We start from the raw sequence: 25,664 nt of genomic DNA on the forward strand, positions 1-25,664 counted from the left end.
GCTTACTCTTACAGTCATAGATTAATTTTGTAATATATTAAAATCCCAAAACCGGTCCGGGATTCGAACCCAGAAACCTTCCAAATGAAAAGGAAAATACTACTACTTCGCCAATAAAATCAATATCAATATATTTAATATGACAGGAACAAAAACCAGATTTCTTTTTTTGTTTAATCTACTAATTAGTCTTTATTAATTAGTTAGTCTTTATTAATTATTAGTCTTTATTAATCTACTAAATAACAAAGATGGACCACTGAATGTGAAAAACATCAAATTTTTAATTTGAAGCTATACGACTTCCACATAATCTTACATATCATTATCAAAGCTTGTTGTCAAATCCATTCTGAGATACCATCCTAAAATTATTTTTTACCTTTAGTGCGTTTAATTTAACAGCGGTGTTTTAAAAATATTTTTACTTATTTATTATTTTTACTTATTTTTTACTTATTTTTTTACTTATTTATTTCAATTTAGATTCGGAGTAACAGTACAAGCTGAAAAGATAAAGATGCTACGATTTGCTGATGATATAGTAATTCTAGCCGAGAATAAAAAGGATTTAGAAGAAACAATAAACGGCATAGATGAAGTCCTACGCAAGAACTATCGCATGAAAATAAACAAGAAGAAAACAAACGTAATGAAATGTAGTTGAAATAACAAAGATGGACCACTGAATGTGAAAATAGGAGGAGAAAAGATTATGGAGGTAGAAGAATTTTGTTATTTGGGAAGGAGAATTACTAAAGATGGACGAAGCAGGAGCGATATAAAGTGCCGAATAGCACAAGCGAAACGAGCCTTCAGTAAGAAATATAATTTGTTTACATCAAAAATTAATTAAAATGTCAGGAAAAGATTTTTGAAAGTATATGTTTGGAGTGTCGCTTTATATGAAAGTGAAACTTGAACGATCGGAGTATCTGAGAAGAAAAGATTAGAAGCTTTTGAAACGCGATGCTATAGGTGAATGTTAAAAATCAGACGGGTGGATAAAGTGACAAATGAAGAGGTTTTGCGGCAAATAGATGAAGAAAGAAACATTTGGAAAAATATAGCTAAACGAAGGGACAGACTTATAGGCCACATATTATGGCATCCTGGAATAGTCGCTTTAATATTGGAAGGACAGGTAGAAGGAAAAATTGTGTAGGCAGGCCACGTTTGGAATATGTAAAACAAATTGTTAGGGATGTAGGATGTAGAGGGTATACTGAAATGAAACGACTAGCACTAGATAGGGAATCTTGGAGAGCTGCATCAAACCAGTCAAATGACTGAAGACAAAAAAAAAAAAAAAAAAAAAAACTAATTAGTATTAAAAAATAATATGAATTGATGAGTCAAGAATTTAAATTTAATTTAATCTCGGAATAGATATGGAAAATTTTTATTTCTCATGCATATTTGGGTCTCTCTAAGGCTCTAAGCCTTATTGGTAAGTGCCCATTCAATACAATGCAAATACAGAACAGAATACATTAGTAATTACATCAAAAAAGAAAGTTAAAATGTAATATTTACTTCTAGCAGATCCGGCAATGTTTCGCTATTGCTAGATTTGAGTGTACATATATATATAGGAAGAGAGAGAGAGAGTAAATGAGCACAATTGAAAGTTTGATATGGCTGGAAAATCATCACAATTAATAGCGACCCGCCAATGTTTCGCTATTGCTAGATTTGAGTGTGTATATATATGCAATATATATATATATATATATATATATACAGAGAGAGAGAGAGAGAGAGAGAGAGAGAGAGAGAGAGAGAGAGAGAGAGAGAGAGTAAATGAGCACAATTGAAAGTCTGATATGGTTGGAAAATCATCACAATTAATGGCGAACATTAGGAAAATATTCACAAATTTCACCTTTCAATTTATAAGTCAGAATGTAAATAAATCCGATTGTGAAAATAGCACTACCTATCGGGTTTTATTCAAACTACTCACTAAACACAGTACGCGGTTCAAACTACCCCTAACTTTCTTTCTACTGGTCAGATCGAGGATTTCAATAGCTTTAAACCTTCTACGGACAACGTGGACCATTTTTCAAAAACCCGCGCGTAAATCGATCCGATAATTTTTTAGTCTATAGCGGACAGACATACGAACAGTGCCTTTTATATATACATATATATATATATATATATATATATATATATAGAAGAAGAAGGTCTGTTTGTATATTTGTTTGTTTGATTCGTAAATATCTCGACACAGCCCCACCTAGCGGGTACAGTTTTTGCAAACATTTTTCTTTTCACGTAACTAATATATATTCTGAATATGAACCAAGGCGTACAATTATACGTACAATTTTTCGAAATATCTCGACCCCAGTGCTACCTAGGGGTCCAAACTAATTCAGAAACATTCGCGGGCGTGCGCACAACAACTTATCAAAGTTTCATCGCAATCGGATGAATAGTATAGGTACGCATACGGAACAAACATTCTTAGACCATTATTATTATTATACTAGCTGTACCCGCCACGCTTCGCTGTGGCACATTGTGGTTGCATGGATGAGAAATGAGAAACAAAACAAAGCAGACGTTTCATAGAAGTTTAATTTTGCAATACTTGTGGATATACAATAGACCTATCGACGTACAACACTCCCGCCTTCTCATTGTCAGTGGTACCAACATAACAATTACTACAAAATCGTCAGATTTATATGCCGGACCCTGTACAATTGCGGTAAAAAAGGTAAATTTCTGGGTAGTTAACCATTTATAGAGTGACCACACAAAGTTCCTTTCCAAGACATAATGTACAGGTTGGTAATACTGTACGTCATTTTTAAAAAATTGATCAGCCGCTTTACTTTGCTCAACAAAGTACAGGTTTGTTAGAAGTTGATGTTAGTTTATGAGAAATTTGATATTTTTGTACAGTTAAGTTAAAATGGTAGGACAAGTGAGTTTTCAGTTGTGTGCCATAGTGTACAAACTAAAATTTAAACTTAAGAGACATATATGTCTCTTAAGACAATCGAATATCAGTGCTCGATTTGGAACGATATGGACTTTCTCCAGTCGTTTGAATACATCTGATTTTCTTGAAGAATTCTGTTTATGATTTCCTCTTAGGTCTACCAGGAGAATTTTCTTAAAGCGAAACATTACCCGTTCAATACTTCACAAAAAAAATGTAAAAAGATCTCGGACTTAAACCCTTTAAGGTCATGTTAATGAGCTTTATAACTGGAACGTTGTTTTAAGGGAAACTTGTTGCAAAGCTCTTTTAAGATATTTTCCTATTTTTCAATCGCCAAAAAGAATTTCTTCTCCAGGATGTGTGCTAGTTATCCGAATAATAAATCTCAAAATGTGTTTTCAATTATCTTGGACCATTCACGTTTACTTCATAAAAAACCTGTGCGCGGAGGCATTAAAACCCTAGGTTGAGTGCAATTATTGCTTCTTGCAGCACATAAATTCATACCTGAGAGAATTCGGGATGCTAACATCATGTGGATTGTAGTACAGAACGGACGGGAGTGGCACGCGTTGTCGAGAATGTTGGTCTCAATTATCCCAGCAGGGATGAATTTCTCCTAAGATTTTCTCTAAGGGTTCGTAAGGAAAGATGAGCCTGCCCCAAGGAGAAGTAACAGATAAAAAAAATAAAATAAAATAATTGAGAGAGTTAAATTAATTAAGACAATAAAACTACTAGATTGTTTTGTACATTTTATACTAGCGCTTCTATATGGAATTTAACAAACTAAAAAGAGTGATATTTGACAACATAATATATATATATATATATATATACACACACACACACATATATGAGTATGTATTTAATAACATCATTCGATTAAAAAGAGAACAATTCGAAATAAATATAACAATACGGCTTATGGTAATGGGAGGGGAAGGAGAAATCAAGAAAAATTGTTTCAATTAAAAACATCATTTAGTAATAATAATATAATAACGATAAAAAAAAATATTCAATTAAAACTGTTGTAAAACAAAATTAACGACTCTTGACTTCTGTCGCAATGTAGTTATTTCAGTCGCTTAATTTATTTACAATTTAATAAAACATTAAATTGTTCTTAATTACTGCTTGTTAACTGCTTTTATAATAGTTTAAAAAAACATCTTCAACCTCAAAACGTCACTACTTAACAATTAATTTATCTTAAACTGAAATATAATTCTAATCTATAAAGCGTTTCATTTTCTAAGCGTCTTTAAATCTATAAATACTTACAAATAAAATTTTAAAACTTTGTGATTAAAGGTTTTAATAACGATAATTTTTAATTTAATCAAACCGACCACATTAAGGGCGATACCCCTAAAATAATGGGAAGGCGTAATAGAATCTTATAGGAAAAAATTAGGTATATAGATTTTGAAAAAGTATATACAGGACCACGACTTGTGATCAAAAAATAATAAAATATTTTTAATTCTGCGCGCAATATCTTTTTTAATGAATACATCTTTTTCTCACGCGATAGCAGCACTATCAGTAATGTACAGTATATAAATACTTTCAGCCATTATAGACCCGTATTTTTTCCCCGAACTAGCGGGTCTTTTGTAAAGTTATCAAGAAATTATGAGACAGAGACGATAACAAAATACCAAATTCCTTACCAACCATCCCAACCCCATTTTCCCACTGACTGAGATAGCTCTGGGACGCAAAGTCCCAGGATTACCTAACCAAAACTCATTTTCTTTCAAATTAAACGTAACAAAGTACAGGCCCCAAAATCGCCTCCGGTGTCCTCTCCTTACGAAAGGACGACCCCTTAAACAAAGGATTTCAGCCATTCCGGACAGAAAGGGAGCGCGTCGCGGAAGACAAGTTTATAAGCACATCGTTCCTCAGGGTCCCTACCGTTAAAACCCTACACTGGATCGGAACGCAGTCCAAACTTCACAAAATGAATCAACACCATCTTCTCTTTATAACCCGCCAATATAGTAGAATCATCCAGCAGTAAAGGACGTAAAGTGGTATACTGCGGTAGGTAGGAGGGTATTGCACCCTCCGACATCCTTGCGTTCCGTTCCACACCCGTAGTTCAAATTGGGCAACAGAGGAATTATGACATACTTGAATACAAATAACTGTTTATTTTGTCTGAAAATGACAGAACAAAGAATTTATATTAAATTCTGCATTTAAAATGGAATAAAGTGTAATGAAGCTGTAAAGATGTTAGAAAAGGTTTCAGGCATTTTTTGATGTCGACATCAAAGATTTACCAATGGTACGAACAGTTTCAAAAAGACCGTGAAGTCAACAAAACGGTTGGACGTTCTAACACAACGACTAACGTTATTAATTATACACAAAATAACGGGCAGTGTTACTTGTAGGGTAAAAAAAGTGTATTTGTAATTAGTAGCCTTTCATCCGGAAATTCCTGGGTTGGAATCCCAGTTAGGGGATAGCATTTCCATATTTCCACGCACAACCTTCGTGTATTTATGTGGTGTACTATAAATTAAATTTTTTTAAATACACATTTGATGGACTTTGTGTATTCATATGTAACTTTATAATTGGTTAAATGATAAAGTCAATGCCAACCATTAAATTCCTCGCTTTTTCAAGAAAGCCTTTTTTTTTGTCTTCAGTCATTTGACTGGTTTGGTGCAGCTGTCCAAGATTCCCTATCTAGTGCTAGTCATTTCATTTCAGTATACCCCCTAACATCCTACATCCCTACAATTAGGGATTGTTAGGGATCAAATTACAATTGTAATTGTTAGGGATCCTACATCCCTAACAATTTGTTTTACATATTCCAAACGTGGCCTGCCTACACAATTTTTCCCTTCTACCTGTCCTTCCAATATTAAAGCGACTATTTCAGGATGCCTTAGTATGTGGCCTATAAGTCTGTCTCTTCTTTTAACTATATTTTTCCAAATGCTTCTTTCTTCATCTATTTGCCGCAATAGCTCTTCATTTGTCACTTTATCCAACCATCTGATTTTTAACATTCTCCTGTAGCACCACATTTAAAAAGCTTCTAATCTTTTGTTCTCAGATACTCCGATTGTCCGAGCTTCACTTCCATATAAAGCGACACTCCAAACATATACTTTCAAACATTTTTTCCTGACATTTAAATTAATTTTTGATGTAAACAAATTATATTTCTGACTGAAGGCTCGTTTCGCTTGTGCTATTCGGCATTTCATATCGCTCCTGCTTCGTCCATTTTTTATAATTCTACTTTCCAAATAACAAAATTCTTCTACCTCCTTAATTTTTTCTCTTCCTATTTTTATATTCAGTGGTTCATCTACATTATTTTTACTACATTTCATTACTTTCGTTATATTCTTGTTTTTTTTTTTCAGTTGTAGTTCTTGCGTAGGAGTTCAGCCAATGCCGTTCAGTGTTTTGCTATTCCTGAAAATGACTCATTTGCAGTATTGGTTTGTAATCCATGTCTTCAATCAATACGACTATGACATTTAATAAATACAAAATTAACAGACGGAGAACCTTTGAGGGATTTTTTCAAACGGAAACTGAGGTTTGTGACAATGAAAAAAAGATAAGTGAAATTTTAGGATTAATTAAGAAAGAAAAAGATTTTATAAAAACCATTACACAAATGTTACTGGAAAAAATGAAAAAGATATACTATTATGCAAAAGAGATGGTTTTTGTTCGAGATAAAAAAAAAAAACTACTCGCAACCAAATTTTTACCCATGTTTCTTGGCATAACTGAGAAGGTCTGCAGAAACATTTCAACTCGAAAGAAATATATATACTCGTATATCTAGCACTGGAGATTTGCCCGGCTAAAGCACAAACTTTAATGAATTGAAATAATGAACTGCAAGTCTTTATCACTGTGTTAGCTAGGTGTGAACTGAATGATTCGAATCAATCGAATGAACAAAAATAATAATAGAATTAAATTTGCGTTAAATAGAATAATATTAAATAAATTTTTAAAATTTCTATTTAACAATAACGGGCTTCCCGTGGGAACTGCGTGTGAGGTTAGAATGGGAGATGATGCGAGCACCACGTGAGAGGCTAAACCGATCATCATTATCAATCGGTAACAAACGGAGTGGGGTCCTGTTTTGGGAGGTGAAATGGGGTGCTCTTATATCTCTGCAAACAATCACCCGATTTTTTAAAATTCAAACGGGATATTTGCTAATATAATACAAAATCACGATGGAACCAAACCAGAACAGAAATCAACTGATATACTCAGAAAAATGGAATGGCTTGCGCTAAGCTGAGATGAAATTATTTAAATGCAGACGGTGAGGGGGGGGGAGGAGAGAGTATGAATAGTAATTGTCCTATATTAAAGATCTCTGAATAATTTATTTAACAGCTCCCTGACTGTATTTAAATATTTTCGTTGAAGGTCAAAATTTTCTTATCGATGTAATACTTGGTGCGACTTAATCATTACACAAACTTAAATGTCTGCTGTTTCTACAATATGAGAAATACAGAGTGATTCAGGAGGATATACTTTGACAACTCATTCTAGAGGCTAAAAATAAGAAAAAAGTACATATAAACATAGGTCCGAAAACGCTTTGTTAGCGAGTTGTACACGGTGAAGGATTTCGCCCAAGTTTCAGTTCCTCCAGGTAAATTAAGGCTTTCTAAAATTCTGGGAAGGTCAATTAAGGGGCAAATTCAATTGTTTCTTATGGTTTTTGAGCTGAGAAATCGAAAAAAATAGGTCGTAGAACTGTATCTCTCTTTTATAGATGAAAATCACGTCGGCATAATCGGCATTAGTGAAGATCACGCGACATTTTTCAAAACAAAACTAAACAGAATTTCACTTTTTTAACAGAATTGATTTTTATGCACCATAAAATGAATGCAAAATTACACTTCTTAATAGTTTTCTGAAATTTTTATGTTAAGAATTCGACGTAATACTGCAAACACGATTGATCAGGGAAAGGCAATTTAATACATTACCACAATTAACTGACAACAATGAGTAGTATTTAAACAAATTGTGATGAAAAAAATCAGTGTTGCCAACTTGTTTTCCGTAGGTCTAAAATTATTGTACCTACTAAACACATGTGTTTTCTTTTTTTGTAACATTTTCTTCTAAGTTTTCGTCGGTTTTGTTGTTAATAAAATTCGACATATTTAAAATTTAATTCTTTTTTGTTGACATTATTTACATCAATCTTCTTATAATTAAATTCTCTACAATTTATGTTTAAAAAATGTATGATTTATTGCCAATTTAATAACGTTATTGTACGTCAAACGTAAAAAAATGTGTTTTTTGACCCTATTTTTGGCGTTTTACATGGGATATCATAGAAACTAAGAGAGATACAGTTTTGGGACCTATTTTTTCGATTTCCCAACTCAAAAAGCCATAAGAAACAATTGAATTTGCCCATTAATTGACCTTCCCAGAATTTCAAAAAGCCTTAATTTACCCGGAGGAACTGAAACTCGGGCGAAATCTTTCACCCTGTATAACTCGCTAATGAAGCGTTTTCGGACTTTTGTGTATATGAACTTTTTTCTTATTTTTAGCCTCTAGAAGGAGTTGTCAAAGTATTGCCTTATCCTCCTGAATCACCCTGAATATACAAATTAAGATTGAAACTTGATCGGTCACCCATTATTTTATTTAATTAAATATTGAATAACTATGTTTAGTCCTTTATTTCCGTAGTTTGTTTTCTTTTTTTGTTCGATTTTTTTTTCGGTTTTTTAGTTTTATCTATTTATTTGTTTATACTTTTTTAATTTTTTGTAAAAAATAATATTACTCTTGTGTTTTTAATTTGTTTGATTGTTTTTATTATAAAACTATTATTCGATTTGAAATCCATATGATTGGATATATGCACTGTAAATAGGCGAAAAAAATTCATCTATAATATTGACCGTTATTTTAATTTAAAATATGATATTTGATAAATTTATCGCTTAATTTATTTATTAAGAATTCCTTACTTCTGTGAGGCGACTGACGTAGAAAACGGATAGGAAAAAAGAAATAGAAGATTTTAAACGACAAGATGAAAAGTGGGTGTTCGGGGAAAGCGTAGACAAGAGGATTCATCTGGCAACAAGTGGAACAAGAGAAATAGTGGGAGAATATGAAAAGAAGGAAAAATTACTTTCACTCTTTTATGACCTTATTTAATTTATTGTTTTTTTTTCTGATTAAAATAAGTCAAACATAAAGAAAATAAATCGCGAAATTATTCAAACAAATTCAATCCGGAATTCAAGTATATACTTAATGATATCGCCACCTAAGCTTGAAAACTTGTGCGTGGTATATGTAAATGGAATTTTGTAGCGTATGAAAAAATATCACGCATAACCGGGATTCGAACCCGGGGACCTACGAATGAAAATCCGAGACGCTACCATTCCACCACGGAGATCAATATTACAAATTATTTTAAAATTAAAATAAAACACGGTTAAAAATACCTAAAATTATAATTTTTTGATAAACATAAACAAAAAAAAAATTTTTTTAATGTATTATTATTCCTCTTTCGATATAATTACATTTACTCTAAAACACCTCACTAATAAAAATTGATTAAAATTTAAAATGATCGATTTAAAAAAAGGATTATTAACCATGATAGGATTTTTATTTATACGCTGTAGGGTTTTTAAATATTAATAATTTTAAATTACGTAATACTAGCCGATCGGCCCGGCTTCGCCGGACCTCCCAGCCAGGCCTCGCCTCGCTCGGCGCTTTGGTTTTCCAGGTTTCCAAATTTCTTTTTTCAACTGGAAAATTTTTGACGTTATCAACTTCAAGCTAAGAGTTTAATGTTTTCAGAACAAATTTCATCCAATTCATATACGTTTTCTGATAACAGAAAATCCATTTCTTTTTTTTAATTTACCGACATGGGAGCTGCGCCCCCAAACCTAATCACATTTCCCGTTGCTCTGTTGTTTCAGTCGAGCGGGATTGGGCTGTGTATATTCGGTTGCTTTCCAATCTTGACTGTCTTTCGTCTTCAGTTACTGCCGCACGAACAGTTTTCATCATACGTGCTTTTTTTGTATTTCTCCCGATTGAAGAATGTCTTTTAGGCACGATATGATGTTTTGAAAAAACATCACAGAATTTAAAAGATTGCAGTTAAATACTTTACACACTTTAAATTAGTAACACACACACACACATGATAAACAAAAGCAGCTATTTATTTATGCTTTTAAACAGCTGTAAAAAATTGTAAATGAATGAATCGTAAAAATTACATATGCATGTGTGATAAATCAATTGAAACTTAGGAATAACTGTACGTTAAAACCTCAACCCTTTTCAAAATTAATCGATTCAAAAAATGTTAGCTAAAAATTAAATTTTTCTTGAAAATCAAAGTCATTTTGAAAATTAAATAAACTTTAAGGAAGAAATAAAGTGTTTTAAATTTCGTTGTAAAATTTCGTTATGTCGGAGGTCCAAAAAAATTAGCCTATGTTCACCGCAGGGCTTCAAAGTATAGGTGTGCAAAATTTTTGACAAATCTGTACAGTAGATCTCGAGTTAAGTTGGAACAGACAGACAAACAAACATTGATTTTTATATATATAGATTTAACGTACTATTAGGAAAAATACCAAAATGATCAATCAAAAAAAGATTTGGGTTCTGTTTGTCCCCTTGTTCAATACTTACCTCATATAACATTTTAAACATTTTTAGTGGGTACCATGGAACCTTCTTTTTTTTAAAATAAATTCTCATGTAGTCTGCATTAACTTGGATTTTCAATCTTGTCAACTAAAGTTTAAAAAAATGTTATTTTTACTACAGGTCCCATTCAGCGGGACCCTTATGTTTTGGGACAAAAAAAAATTACCGGAATAATTATTTACTTCAATCAGTCCGCCCAGTTTGGTGCAATATTAATCAACAAGACTATAAAGAATTATAGTTTAAAAAAGAAGGTGGGTACCCTCTTATCTTGTGGGTATCCTCTTGACCGATTGGGTAAAAAAACAGGCTAAAACTGGTATATATACATAGGGAGATGAACCCCTATGTATATCCCTATGAACCCCTTAATTGCACGGCAATCTCTCGGAAGGTGATTGATTCTACAATCAAAAATAAGAAAAAAATTCATATAAACATAGATCAGAAAATGGTTCGTTAGCGAGTTTTAACTCGCGAAACGTTTAGCCATCCTTTCTGCTCCATCTTTGAAATTAAACTGTACTAAAACTCTTTGGGTACAAATAGAAGGGTAAATTTGGTTCTTACTTACGGTTTTTGATCAAATAAACTGAATAAAAGTGGTCCCAGAACTCTATATCACTTAGCTATTAAGAAAAACTGGGTAAATAACGAAAACGTTTTGTCGGAAAATCAATTTTCTCAAAATTAAATTCACTGCAAAGTTAACTAGAAATATTTATTTGTTTATTGGTAAATTAACAAAATTATTTTATTCCAAACCTAAAAAAATAGGGTTCAAATACAGAGATAGAAGAACAATTACCAACATTTACAGGAACCAAACAGCAACAGTAATAATTGAAGAACAAAAGAAAGAAGCGGTAATAAGAAAGGGAGTCCGACAAGGATGTTCCCTATCATCGTTACTTTTTAATCTTTACATAGAACAAGCAGTTAATGATGTTAAAGAACAATTTTGATTCGGAGTAACAGTACAAGGTGAAAAGATAAAGATGCTACGATTTGCTGATGATATAGTAATTCTAGCTGCGAGTAGAAAGGATTCAGAAGGAATAATGAAACTCATGGATGAAGTCCTACGCAAAAACTACCGCATGAAAATAAACATGAACAAACCGAAAGTAATGAAATATAGTAGAAATAACAAAGATGGACCACTGAATGTAAAAATAGGAAGAGAAAAGATTACGGAGGTAGAAGAATTTTGTTATTTGGGAAGTAGAATTACTAAAGATGGACGAAGCAGGAGCGATATAAAATACCGAATAGCACAAGCGAAACGAGCCTTCAGTCAGAAATATAATTTGTTTACATCGAAAATTAATTTAAACGCCAGGAAAAGATTTTTGAAAGTATATGTTTGAAGCGTAGCTTTATATGGAAGTGAAACTTGGACGATCGGAGTACCTCAGAAGAAAAGATTAAACGCTTTTGAAATGCGGTGCTACAGGAGAATGTTAAAAATCAGACGGGTGGATAAAGTGACAAATGAAGAGGTGTTGCGGCAAACCGATGAAGAAAGAAGCATTTGGAAAAATATAGTTAAAAGAAGAGACAGGCTTATAGGCCACATATTAAAGCATCCTTGAATAATCGCTTTAATAATGGAGGGCAGGTAGAAGGAAAAAATCGTGTAGGCAGGCAACGTTTGGAATATATAAAACAAATTGTTAGGGATGTAGGATGTAGAGGGTATACTGAAATGAAACGACTAGCACTAGATAGGGAATCTTGGAGAGCTGTATCAAACCAGTCAAATGACTGAAGACAAAAAAAAGTATTTTATGCAGTTATACATCACAGATATAATACTACGTAGGAAGTGTAACAATAAAAAAAAATATTTGTAGATAATAAACCATGAATAATTTGCATGAGAAATAGAACAAATGAAAAAAAAAACAAATTAAAACTCATGTTCATATAAATAATGTACTCGTATATCGTACACAAAGATTTTGTTCACACAGTCAAATAACATATGTTACAGGATAATAAAAAAAATGCTATCAAACTGTTACAAAACAACGAAACATGTAGATAGGTAGGCAGGTATTTATAACAATATAACAAAAAATTCCTATGAATTACTTTACACAAGTAATCATTACTACTACTATTACTACAAACCGATTGTACATTATTTCCCACACATTAACTCACTCATTCAGTAAACTTATTCATTCATAAAGAAAAATCACACATTTACTTTCCCCGTAGTTATACATAATAACATAGAAATCGAATCTGTCAAAAAATTACCCATCTATTCGGATTTTTTTTATTTCTCAAAGTTTTTTAAACCTCCTCTGATGTTTTTGCTATAAACACTAAAATCCTCGTAATAAAATGATATATATATGTCGTTTCTCCAACTAGTTTTCCAGCCACTGCCGGGTCTGAGTGTCTGTGTATAACCAAATGCAGTTACTGTTTCTGGCTTGCCAAGCCTGACGCAGCTACAGTATAAGGCAAATATACCGGTAAACATGTAATCTAGACTCAGGTTGACCCCTTCTGAGACGTGTGGTTAATTGAGACACAATCGCCAAATAACAGCGGTATTCACAGTCTAGCATTCAAACCCAAATATAAAAGCTATTGCCTATACAAGGACTCGAACCTTACAACCCGCGAATACGAAAATCAACGTATTTTGCGATGACAACTTCAAAAAGTAGACTCAACCGGCTGAATTAATCAAGTTTACATATACCGGATGATTCAAAAAGTACTTCACAACTTTAAAAGGATACAAAATTTTATTGAGGTAACTTACAAATTCGATTGAGTTCTCATTTCATAGAAATACATATTAGATTTGTCATCAGCCAACATTCAATTTGATTCGATATAGTATCCGTTTTAAATGCTACATACGTCCCACATGAAGACGATTTCATTCCAAACTGTAACTAGCAAGTCGGGCGTTACCTCTACAGCTGCGGCGTTAATTCGAAGTCTTAGCTCGACAGGATCGACAGGCAAATAAACCCGATCTTTAATGAAACTCCACAAGAAAAAATCTAGCGGGGTCAAATCTAAGAAAGGAAGTGGCCGTACGATTGGGCCTTCGACCCACCGACCTGGGAATCGAATATCAAGAAAATCTCGGACTTCTACACGGTAGTGAAGGAGTTTCCCGACTTGCTGATAGTGACGGGATCCATCTTGGTCAACACCGTCTAATTAAGGAATTATAAAATTTTTAAGCATGTAAAGATAAACGATACCGTTTACAGTTAAGTGCTGGAAGAGGAACAACCAGTCTCGACGAACGTTTGGTGCCAAAAGTATATAGTATATCTACTAACAGGCTTACTGCCGAATTCTCCACGAAAATTACGTTGAACTGTAGTCGCTAACTACAAATCGTGAAACCAAAACGTAAAGCGAGCACATCCCGCAGGTGTAAATGTATCCATTTTTACAACACTGGTGGCCAAAGCTGTAATAATAAACTACGCGAGAAGCGTAACCTGATGTGTTTTGCTATGAAATGACTTCAAACGAATCTGTAAGTAATCTCAATAAAAGTTTATATGCTTTTAAAGTTGTGAAGTTCTTTTTTAATCACCCGGTACATGTATAATATATGTAAAAAATATCTAATATCTAATTTAAGACCTTATTCGGTTAAAAAAAATTTAATATATAGAATTTCAAAAATATTTTCTAGTTTGGTTAGCGACCCACCGGGTTCGTCTAGTGGTGAACGCGTCTTCCCAAATCAGCTGATTTGGAAGTCGAGAGTTCAAGTCCTAGTAAAGCCAGCTACTTTTTTACGGACTTGAATACTAGATCGTGGATACCGGTGTTCTTTGGTGGTTGGGTTTCAATTAACCACACACATCTCAGGAATGGTCGAACTGAGAATGTACAAGACTACACTCATACATATCATCCTCATTCATCCTCATTCATCCTCTGAAGTATTATCTAAACGGTAGTTACCGGAGGCTAAACAGGGAAAAGAAAGTTTGGTTAGCGAAAAACATATTTAACAAATTATTAATATAATAACTAACTGTTGCCCGCGGCTTCGCTCGCGTGAATTTTGGATGTGTATCTAAAATTAATTTTCAAACGAAATATTATTCTGGAAAAATTATCTTAATTTAAAGATTAAAATGTTGGTGAGCGAAATGGAAAATTCATCTATTAACGTTTGCGAGGATTTTGGTAACTAGTGAGCTCGATGACATTAAGTTCGTGAATTTTCGAAAATTTGTCACATCTCGTTCTTTATTAAGCGTCGTCAATTCCGTGCGTTTAAAATTTTTTAATATTAATTACTTTTAATATGAAATTAATCAAATACAGCTTTACAAATTTGTTTTAAAAAACAAAAATAATAATTATGAAAAATATTAAAAATGCTCTAAAGACCTTAAAACCGATAACGGAAAGACTAATAAAATAAATAAATTTAAATACCTAGGGGAAATAATTAAACCCTTTGGATAAGGAATCGAATAAAGTTAAAGTTAGAGCTAGTAAAATGGATTTTGCGTTTCGCTTAACAAAACATTTATACAATAAAAATAAATTTCCAGAAAAAACAAATATTATACATTATAATACAGTTGTTAGACCTGAATATTTGTAAGCCTCGGAACGTTTATGTATGAATAAGATAAGCGAAACTAAGGAGCTACAGGAAATAAAAATATTAAGGACAGTTAAAATAAGTGAAGGATTAGAAAAAAGGAAGAGTTTTATAAATTTAGAGACAAATTTTCAGATGTAATAAAGAAAAGAAAACTGATGTTTCTTTTTGGACATCTTTTCAAAATGGAAGAAAATAAAGTGGTTGATAGCGCTATAGAACTAGAAGTGAAAATATTGCAATCGTTCCGATTTGTGCATACGCGGTTTTCACCGGATCTTGACACCTAAGGAACCAAAAAACCGGATGGTAATTTTCCGAACGTTAATGTTCGTATGTATGTGTGTGTGTGTGTTCGGTGTCGGCCTGTAAATCATCTTTTTTTTTGTCTTCAGTAATTTGACTGGTTTGATGCAGCTCTACAAGATTCCCTATCTAGTGCTAGTCGTTTCATTTCAGTATACCCTCTACATCCTACATCCCTAACAATTTGTTTTACATATTCCAAACGTGGCCTGCCTACACAATATTTCTCTTCTACCTGTCCTTCAAATATTAAAGCGACTATTCCAGGTAGCCTTAGTATGTGGCCTATAAGTCTGTCTCTTCTTTTAACTATATTTTTCCAAATGCTTCTTTCTTCATCTATTTGCCGCAATACCACTTCATTTGTCACTTTATTCACCCATCTGATTTTTAACATTCTCCTATAGCACCGCATTTCAAAAGCTTCTAATCTTTTCTTCTCAGATACTCCGATCGTCCAAGTTTCACTTCCATATAAAGCGACACTCCAAACATACACTTTCAAAAATCTTTTTCTGACATTTAAATTCATTTTTGATGTAAACAAATTATATTTCTTACTGAAGGCTCGTTTAGCTTGTGCTATTCGGCATTTTATATCGCTCCTGCTTCGTCCATCTTTAGTAATTTTACTTCCCAAATAACAAAATTCTTCTACCTCCATAATCTTTTCTCCTCCTATTTTCACATTCAGTGGTCCATCTTTGTTATTTCTACTACATTTCATTACTTTTGTTTTGTTTTTGTTTATTTTCATGCGATAGTTCTTGCGTAGTACTTCATCCGTGCCGTTCATTGTTTCTTCTAAATCCTTTTTACTCTCGGCTAGAATTACTATATCATCAGCAAATCGTAGCATCTTTATCTTTCCACCTTGTACTGTTACTCCGAATCTAAATTGTTCTTTAACATCATTAACCGCTAGTTCCAAGTAAAGATTAAAAAGTAACGGAGATAGGGAACATCCTTGTCGGACTCCCTTTCTTATTAGGGCTTCTTTCTTATGTTCTTCAATTGTTATTGTTGCTGTTTGGTTCCTGTACATGTTAGCAATTGTTCTTCTATCTCTGTATTTGAACCCTAATTTTTTTAAAATGCTGAACATTGTATTCCAGTCTACGTTATCGAAAGCCTTTTCTAGGTCTATAAACGCCAAGTATGTTGGTTTGTTTTTCTTTAATCTTCCTTCTACTATTAATCTGAGGCCTAAAATTGCTTCCCTTGTCCTTATACTTTTCCTGAAACCAAATTGGTCTTCTCCTAACACTTCTTCCACTCTCCTCTCAATTCTTCTGTTTTAACTATTTTAACTATATTTTTCCAAATGCTTCTTTCTTCATCTATTTGCCGCAATACCTCTTCATTTGTCACTTTATCCAACCATCTGATTTTTAACAAATCACCTTATATCTCCTAAACTACTGGACCGATTTTTAACAAACTTCGTCAGATGACTTGTTCATATGAGGCATTGATCCTATTAGATTTTAAACTTAAAAGGTCAAAGGATTGATGATGTACAGCAAGATCGCCCTCATTATCGCGAGATTTCGAATAATTAAGGTCATATTTTTCTTACGTACATTTGTTAACGATAATAAAATAACAATTCGTACCACCACCCCAAAAAATGCTGCTGTACTCGTCTGGTATGTTGCGACATCACAGGTGAGTGGTAAAGTTAAATAAATATTTGAAGTGTGAAAAAGTAACTCGATCGCCCGTTTGACTTGGTTCCTAGAGCGGTAAGCCTCGCGGCTACACCGGTCTACCGACCGTAAAACGAAATTTGTTCTTTGTAAGTCATGAAATTACATCAGTTTATTTAGTACCGCCATACCCGCGCAAATTAAATACGGTATGCACGCGCGCTTTAGTTAAAATTACTCACAAAGAATGTAGCAAACCTTTAAGTACATGTTCTATTAGTGAAAATAAAGAACCTCACCGGGTTGATCTAGTGGTGAACTCGTCATCGCAAATCAGCTGAAGTAGAGAATTCTAAGTTTGAAATCCTAGTAAAGGCAGTTACTTTTATACGGATGTGAATACTAGATCGTGGATACCGTTATTTTTCGGTAGTTGGGTTTCAGTTAACCACACATCTCAGGAACGGTCGATCTGAGACTGTACAAGACCATTTCGTTTACATTCATACATATCATCCTCTGAAGTAATATTTTACGATAGTTCCAGAAGTTACACACAAAACGAAAGAAAAAATAAAGAAAAAAGTTCCAACAAACATAGGTTCAGAAACGCTTTGTTAGCGAGTATCGGCTGGGAGAAGTATTTTCGCCCAGCCGATACATTTTGCACCTTCGGTAGATTTAGGTCAGAGTGCAATTCTTGGAACTCTTGGAAAATTAAAAGGATAATTCAATTGTTAATTCACCGATTATACGTACTGAATTTTCCGTTTATTAATTTTTTTTCATGAATTAATACACCACAGAAGTCTGTACGAGTGAATATGTAAATGAAATTTTTTAGCGTATCCATGCCTGACCGGGATTCGAATCTGGGACCCCAGATGAAAGAGCGAGACGCTACTACTACTTCTAACAGAAGATTTATTTTTTAAGATTGGTATTTTTGAAAATATAAAAAGGTAAATTTTTGGGATTTACATTATCGACGGACCGTTTTTCTTTCGATAACTAGAGATATTAATAAATAAAAAACGAATTTATTTTTATATCATCAAATAAATAAATGTAAACTGTGTTTCAAAGGTATACTTTTTAACCCAATTTATTTACGTGAAAAAGAAGAAAAAAATTGATTTCTTAATATTACATTTATTATTATTATATAAAAAATAAAATAGGTTAGAAATTCAGATTTGTGTGTCGTTATGAAACAATCATAACATTAAAAAAAAAAAAAATTAAAAAAATTGGTCACTTTCTCTACCAACAATATCTCATGGTATATTATTTATACTTAATGTAAAAATAAGCTTTAATGCACGGTATAAATTTTTGTTCTAAATTTCATGGTCCATATCAAATCGTTTAAATCATACATATGATAAGAAATATATATATATATATATATATATATATATATATATATATGTACACATATATCCTTTGTTTTTGTAATTGTTATTTTCAGTTTAATTGGAACAGGGAGAAATATGTTAATGAAATATTTGGATTTTCACAAAAAAAAGTACATTATATAAATATATATATACACACACACACACACACATACTATGTGTGTATGGAGGGGGGGGGGGTCGCGCACAAAATTATATTTGCATTGAAGAATATAACAAATGTAACATTAAAACAAGTAATATATTACATAATTTATTATAAATGCTGATTTTCGTGGCAGAGTGGTAGTGTGCCGGCTTTACATCCGCAGATCCCGGGTTCGAATCCCGATTAGACTAGGCATTTTTCATACGCTACAAAATTCCCATTGCAAATCCCCACATATAAGCTTCTAAGCGTATATGGTGAATTATTCATAAAAAAACCCCAAAAAACAGAAAATAGTTCAATTGTATATTCTTTCAAAATAAATTTAAATAAAATTAATTTCGCTAATTAATAAAATGTTATAGTAAATGAGAAATAGTTTAAAATTAACTGTAACCATGCAGAAATAATATTATGGATAAGATGGAACTACTATTTAATTTTTTTTAAATTCTAACTTGTATTTTTAAAAGCTTTTATTTAACTCGCTTTAGGAATAATCAAATCTTGCAACTGCTATATATTTTGATCTATCGTATGAAAATCAATGAAATTTGGTACACGTATGTGTAACTTCGATGACAATACAGTACTACGGTGTCGGAATTTGATATGACCCACCCCCACGCACTACCCCTACGCTAAATTCATGCATTTAGTTGAAAGATTTCATTTCTCATAAACTATCGTATGAAAATTATTGAAATTTGGTACACGTATGTAACTTCGATGTGTAAAAATAAATATTTTTACTTTTTTTAGTCTTAAAAAAAATACAAAAAAATTACAAAAATATATTTGATTACATATAAAAATTATTTTTTAAAAAAACTTAAATTTAACTAATATTAATATTAACATTAATAAAAAAAGGAAACAAATTAGAAAAATCCTCTAAAAAGTAAAAAATAAGAATTAAATCAAATTGAGAATTTTAAACAAAAAAATATAATATATTAACAAATATAAAAATGCGCTGAAAAGTAAAAAATAAATTATATAAATATCTAATAAATAACCAATAAATAAATTTAATAATTATTAAATTTTAAAATTAAAAGTAATGAAAATATTTAGTTAAATAAAAGCGTGGCGCAGTTTTTATAATTTATTTAAAAATTTAATAAAATTTACGACTGTTGTAACATCTAGTTGTACATCTCCCCTTTTGACTTTAATTGACTGGACCAAGTGTCCAAAAAAAGCCGAAAAACAAAAACAAAATTGGATTTTGGAATTTTTCTTAACTGCAGTAATAAGCCCTCATCGAGAGCTTTTCAACGATCGGTTCCAGAGTTATAGCCAAATGAAATTTAAATTAATGAAATATTTGGATCTTACATGGGGAAGACACATCGGTTCAAATCCGACTTGATCTCGGTTTTTTCAAATTTCACTAAATTAAATTATACGTCAACATAATCAAATTACAATTAAATATCAGGCCAACGAACCATACGCACAAACTACAGACAAAAATAGATTTTTTAAATTTCGAAAGTACTGGAAGAAAAATTTAATTGGCATATTATTTACAATTTATTTAAATATAATTTTTTTTTAAAGAAGTATTTTTACTGTCTTCTTAAGCCGCAAAACTAAAAAAAACAAAAAAACATTTATACCAATTTATAAATTTTTTCGTTATAGCTTTTATACATCGCTATGGCTGAAAAAGTAAAAATAATTGAAATAGATTTTTTTTTTATTATTTAGACCAGACGTTTCCCATTTACTAATAAATATTAAGCAATTTAGGGGAGAAAATCATACAAATAAAATATAACCTAACTGATAAAAAAAACTGTTTTTTTTTTTTTTTTTTTTTTTTACTTTTAAGGCCGCAAAGAACCACTTTAGTCAGAATAATTCGACTTTTTTGACGATCTTTTGGCCTTTAAGTTCTTAGCTTTTACTTTCTCCCAATATTTAGTCATTCTTAATGATCTTGGTTTACGATCCTCTTCTGAATAAAACTTTTTTGTATAATTAAAAGTTCTTACTTTAAAGTTGGTATTCGGATCTTTAATAACAAATTTTAATTTTTTTCGGATTTATTAAGTAAATCATCGTAAGTCAAATTTAATTCTTACATATCTTCTTTAATTTCTTTGATCCATAATGGCGGATTTTTTAAGACCAAAATCGATCGATAATTCTTTTAGTAATCCTATCCTGCGTTAATCTTAACAAGTGTGCACAGAAACAAATTAGCTTCTTTTTCATAGTATCAATTAAGGATTCCAAGTTTTCGTGCAGAAATTTATTAGGCGATAATCTTTACTGATTTTCGTGTTTATATTTTTTGTTTATTCAGGGTCTAAGAATCCTGCGTTCAACTTTAAACAAAGGTTCAGTCCTATTTTTCTGATTTCATCTAAATAAAGTCTCGCTCGCGTTAAGTAATTACTGGTTTAATCACAGTTTTGTAATGTCTAATTTTAGTGTTAATCGAGAGCGATTTTTTGTTGTAAGTATTTTTGGTTACTTGTAGCACTTTAAATAATTTATTATGTCTTTCGGTGCAATTTTGTTTTTCGTTACGATTACAAGTAATGATCTCTCCAAGATATTTAAATTTTTCTACAAGTTCTACTTTGTTTCCATTAATATTCACAGAATTAAAAACTAAAGGATCTATAGCCATCATTTTAGTCTTTTCGTAAGAAATTTTAAGTCAAATTTTATTCGCAAGTTAGTTTTACATGTTATTTGTATTCTGGCTTTTGCGATACTATTAGCTAATAAAGCTAAGTCATCGGCAAATCTCTTTTGTATCCTATGTGAATATTTTTTGGATTAATTTTAAACCGTTCGCGCATCAGAAATTCTAGTGCACAATTAAATAATAAAGGCGAAAGTCCATCGCCTTGTCTCGGTCCGGATTTTTTGTAAAAAGGTTCAGAAGATTCGCCACGAAACTTCACTTTAGATTTTGTATTTGTCAATGTTAAACCGATCATATTTACCAATTTAGGATCCAATCCGAGATTTCTCAGAATTTTTAACATCGAAGGCCTATGTATGCAATCGTACGCTTTTTTGAAATCAATAAAAGAAATAATCATCTGTTTTTGCTTTCTATTATAAATATCTATTAGTAATTTCAAAGTAATAATAAACTGTTTTATATACATAAAAGTTTATATATATATATATATATATATATATATATATATATATATATAGCCTACGTGAAAGTTTTAATAAAACAGATATGTTAAATAACGAAATGAGTACAACACTCATAAAAGAAGCGTTAAAAACAATCGAATAGTACGAGGTGGATACGGAACAAAACAGTTTTGAATTATGAATGAGATCGACATAGGTTCTACTTGTACACTAGCAAAGAACATAACAAAGAACGACTGAAAGCGGTATCCTATTTGTATTACAATAGTTTTATTTGTTCCGATGACAACGTGAGTGGAATGTTATAGTATATTCTTCACCAATTGTTATTGGTAGTACAAATATATAAACAATATATCAACAGCCAATCACCGATTGCCAATAAGGTCATATGATTACTTATTCTTATAATGAACAAATGTAACGTTATACTGAATTCAGTAAATAAAAAGTCGAATTAACCGATCTACCTAAGTGTAACAATTCTAATTTATTACCCGGAAGGGATGACAATCAAAATTTCACAAAAAAAAATTTCCCCCCCGAAGATAGGAAAGGAAATACCGTTTAAAATTACAAAAACATTTCTATGAAAGAATTGTATAAATTTTTTTGTTCTTTTTTTATCCCTCAAAGGATTCTTAAGATTTAAATTGTATATATACAATTAAAATTTCCGATCTCCGTATAGCCGAGCGATAGCGTCTCAGCGTTTCAAACGAAATTTCGAATACCGGTCAGGCATGGCATTTTTCATACTCTAAAAAATTTCACTAAAGATAGACGAAGCAGGAGCGATATAAAATGCCGAATAGCACAAGCGAAACGAGCCTTCAGTAAGAAATATAATTTGTTTACATCAAAAATTAATTTAAATGTCAGGAAAAGATTTTTTTAAATATATGTTTGGAGTGTCGCTTTATATGGAAGTGAAACTTGGACGATCGGAGTATCTGAGAAGAAAAGATTAGAAGCTTTTGAAATGCGGTGCTATAGGAGAATGTTAAAAATCAGACGGGTGGATAAAGTGACAAATGAAGAGGTATTGCGACAAATAGATGAAGAAAGAAGCATTTGGAAAAATATAGTTAAAAGAAGAGACAGACTTATAGGCCACATACTAAGGCATCCTGGAATAGTCGCTTTAATATTGGAAGGACAGGTAGAAGGGAAAAATTGTGTAGGCAGGCCACGTTTGGAGTATGTAAAACAAATTCTTGGGGATGTAGGATGTAGAGGGTATACTGAAATGAAACGACTAGCACTAGATAGGGAATCTTGGAGAGCTGTATCAAACCAGTCAAATGACTGAAGACAAAAAAAAAAATTTCACTTACATATATCACGCACAAATATCAAGATTATACGGTGATCGTTAATGATAAATTCTTCCAAGATTCATTAAATCACACATTATCTACGCGTAATTTTTTACGAACAGTAAAACTTATATAAATCGAAAAAAATAGATATAAAATTTATACAAATCTACTGAGGACAAAATCTGTTTTAGTTTTGTATCCAACTCAAAAAAAAAAAAAAAAATACAAAAATGAAATATATCTTCGTAATATTTATAAATATTTAATTATAAATATAATACATAGATAGCGCTCGTTACAGAAAATAGTGTTCCATGAAATTGAAATAACTGTATAGTTATCTTTAACAATATGTACAGGCGACGCAACCAATCTTGATACTTGGTACCGCAGCAGCGACTGCCGCAATTAAAATAGTTCCACTAACCTTTTAACACAATATTTGCTTCATTACCTAACACCGAATAAGCCTTCGTAAGAGGTACTGCGGTGTTAGTATTGGGACGCAGAACCAGTGACGGCTCGCGTATAGGCACTGTGGAACTGCAGCACCCCCTATTTCCACTTGATATTATCGATAACATTTAAAATGAATCCTTTTTCCCTCTAATTCTTTATACTTATATATAATCCTTAAGCTTAATGTAAGTAGCCATCCCCCAGTTTATGAAAAAAATACAAAAAAAATCTTTGTATGGAGTGCGCTTCACAGTTCCAGCGGCCTGGTGTTTGGCTGTTGTGCGCATGCGCAAATAGGAAGCTGCACGGAAGGCTGCAAGGGAGAGAGAGCACTGTGGTTTCCGCAGTGCCCACCTTGGTGGGGAAGGTAGTTTTTTCTTCGCGTATGTTGTGCTTAAAAACTGTTGTGTACAATATCCTTGAATCTGATAAAAGTATAGAAATAGATTATAAACCATTCCTAGTAAAGTCAGTTATTTTTATACGGATTTGAATACTGGGTAATACTTTGGGTTTTAATTAACCACACATCTCAGGAATGGTCGAACTTGAGACTGTACAAGACTACATTTCATTTACATTCATACATATCATCCTCATTCATCCTCTGAAGTAATACCTGAAGGGTAATTCCCGGAGGTTAAGCAGGAAAAAGAAAGAAAAAGATTATTATCCTGCTTCCAGCTATTCTATTAGATCCACTTTTTTACGGTTGTTTTATTTTACAAAAAAACTTAAACCATGGCCTTGAAAAGACCCAAAAAAAATGTTTTTGGAGCAGCACTCCCACTAATTTTAGCTAAGAGCCGTCACTGTATAGAAGTAATCTGATTGAGTTTTATCATAATCGGTCCAGTAGTTCTGAAGATATAAGGTGATTTAGAGGCTAACACCGAACACACACACGCACATACACACACACGTACACGTACATATAAACATTAGCATCCGGAAAATTTCCATCCGGTTTTTTGGGGTTCCATAGGCATCGAAACGTGAAGATCCAGTGAAAACCGCATATGCCCAAATTGGACCGATTACAATACTTTCCCTTCTAGAGTTATAGCTCTGCTATAAACGGTACTTCGACGGGAAAGTAAAAATAATAATCAAGCTACTACTAACAACCTTAATGGATGACAAAATTGTTTTTCATAATTACATAACATTTTTTTTTCACTAGGAATTGTTTTTCTGCCCTTATACGTATTTAAAAGAAGGAATTAACTTAATATTTTATGAAGGGTTTTTTTAAGAGGTGATTCTAGACATAACGTGATCTGAACTTGTTTTTAAATAAAAGGAATAGTAAAAATATCCATAAAAATGATTTGCAAGATATTCACATGAGGTTAAAAAATGATCTCGCCAATATTACTACGAATGCTTGAAATCAATTCGATTCGATTAAATACCTTGAGTATTTAACTTAATATATAACTAATATTTATATTTTGTAAAAACGACAAAAATGTTCACAAAAAAATATTAAAATAAATAAAACAAAAAATTAATACGGTTGGTCGAAGCTCTACATTTGCGCAAAAATCTAGCAATCTAATAACGTGTATCTCAACAACTGAAAACCTGTTAATAATATTATTATAAATAATTCTAACTTATGTAGTTTATTTAATTTAATTACATAGTAACATCAAGCTTACGCTGTCTTACAGTTACTAAATAAATAATAAATTAATTTTGTAGCGTGTGATAAATGCCATGTACGACCGGGATTTGAACCGGGGACCTCCGGATGAAAGGCCGAGTCGCTACCACTCTGCTACAGAAATCGGCGTAGTTATTATAATAATTAATTAATTATAATAATAATAATAATTTAATCATTATAGTAATTCAGTAAATTACTTTTACGTTTATAGACCTAGAAAAGGCAT

General features: G+C 32.0%; 1 protein-coding gene across 3 annotated transcripts in view; it reads right to left on the bottom strand.

Annotated features, from left to right (window-relative positions):
- Positions 1–25,664, bottom strand: part of LOC142332611 (uncharacterized) — a 643,294-nt gene that overhangs the window by 160,058 nt on the left and 457,572 nt on the right. The gene's annotated exons all lie outside the window — the stretch shown is intronic.

Source organism: Lycorma delicatula, chromosome 11, assembly GCF_047948215.1.
Source record: "Lycorma delicatula isolate Av1 chromosome 11, ASM4794821v1, whole genome shotgun sequence".
NCBI classification, from domain to species: Eukaryota; Metazoa; Arthropoda; class Insecta; order Hemiptera; family Fulgoridae; genus Lycorma; species Lycorma delicatula.